This window comes from Arachis ipaensis, chromosome B04 (assembly GCF_000816755.2).
Source record: "Arachis ipaensis cultivar K30076 chromosome B04, Araip1.1, whole genome shotgun sequence".
NCBI classification, from domain to species: domain Eukaryota; kingdom Viridiplantae; phylum Streptophyta; class Magnoliopsida; order Fabales; family Fabaceae; genus Arachis; species Arachis ipaensis.
Genome location: NC_029788.2, coordinates 123,628,796 through 123,630,468, shown reverse-complemented (window position 1 = coordinate 123,630,468; position 1,673 = coordinate 123,628,796).

Genomic DNA, 1,673 nt, shown 5'->3' with positions numbered 1-1,673 from the left:
ATATATAAGTGACAAAGATAATATATAATTAATAAACACAATTACATCAAAATTAAAAAAAATAAAAGGTTTAAAAACATATATATTACAGTATTTGAGGAGTTTATCATCCAACAAATAATGAGTTAATTTCTTAGGAGACTAAAATAAAAAACTCTGGCCATTAGCTAAACTTTTTAAATAATTATGCAAAATATTAGTAAGGATAGATAAAAAAGAGTAAGTGATACGAGTTTAAAAAGATATTTTTATTATTTTAAAATTAAGGAGTAAAACAGTCATTTTGTCATACTCAAGACTAAAAGAATTACATTATGCTGATTTTGGAGATCAAAGCTAAGTGATTAAAAATTTATCTCAAGTACAATTGCAACAACTTGAATTTATGAGGAGTTTTCTAAATTTAAACTAGTTTAAACTAAGTTAGTTCGATTTAGTTTAGATTTAGAAATCATTTAAAATTAGAATAGTCAGGTGAAAAGAATTATATTGTGGAACATATCACTAAAAGGCACAAGATTAAGTGAGAATTAAGAATATACTGTTCATACCCTGACCCAACGCTAAGGCCCAGGATCCAAGTAAAAAAACCCAACCCAAAAGAGTTGAGTCTCACCAGATGCCACGAAGTCGGCTATCTTCACGACTTACTCTAAAGAAGTCGGTACGAAGATCAGCTGGCAGATAAACCCTCCCTCAAGAGGATAACTGCCCCTAAAATCTCTCTAAACCACTTCCAAGAGCCATATCTCAACCACCCTAAGATAAATGGACGGTTATTCCCCTTAAAAGGTGGAACTACTCCAACAGTGGTTATTGGTTCACCACTATAAATACACTGACGCCTCTCAGGTATCTCTAAGTCCCAATACTCTCTAGGCCTGCTCACACCCTTGCTGACTTAGGCATCGGAGTGTCTTTGCAGGTACCACCCCCATTCGTTCATACTCACAAGTCGGACGGAGGCCCTCAAGACGCTGATCCGCACGAAGGCTTCCTTCCTCAGACGATTGGGCCAACCCAGCAAGTCCAGCCCAACAATCTCCAGTTACCCATCGTAACATTGGCGCCGTTGCCGGGGACCCGAGAGATCAACCAGTGATGGCGGACAGATCCCCCGAAGAGGTTCATGTGGAATCAGATTCCGAACGAAAAAATCTGGATACCGGAAACAATGACGCAGACCTGACCCTCCACCAGGGAACCAATGATCAGCATAGAGAAGGTACCTCCGGAGTCAAAAATCCGAAGGTGAACTCCTCAGAAGGGTGCGAATCGGAGAAGGACGGACAGTCCCATGCAACCGAACTTATGGGACTAGTTCATGTCCACCAAATCCGCCTGGAACAATTGGAACAGGAGCGGGAGCGACAAAGGGAGACGGAAAAGAACCTAAAAGAGGAGATGGAACGACGAAAGGAGTTAGAAAGAAAACTCTTGAAGTTGGAATCCTCCCTTAAAGGTCGGAACTCCCGCGATGAGCGAGAAGAGTCGCCCCTAGGAGGGGAGGATCCCTTCAGCGAGGACATAATGAGGGCAAAGGTTCCGAGGAACTTCAAAAGCCCCGATATGGACCTCTATGACGGAACCACGGATCCAAAGCATCACTTAAGCAACTTCAAAAGTCGAATGTACTTGGCTGATGCTTCTGATGCTACGCGATGCAAAGCTTT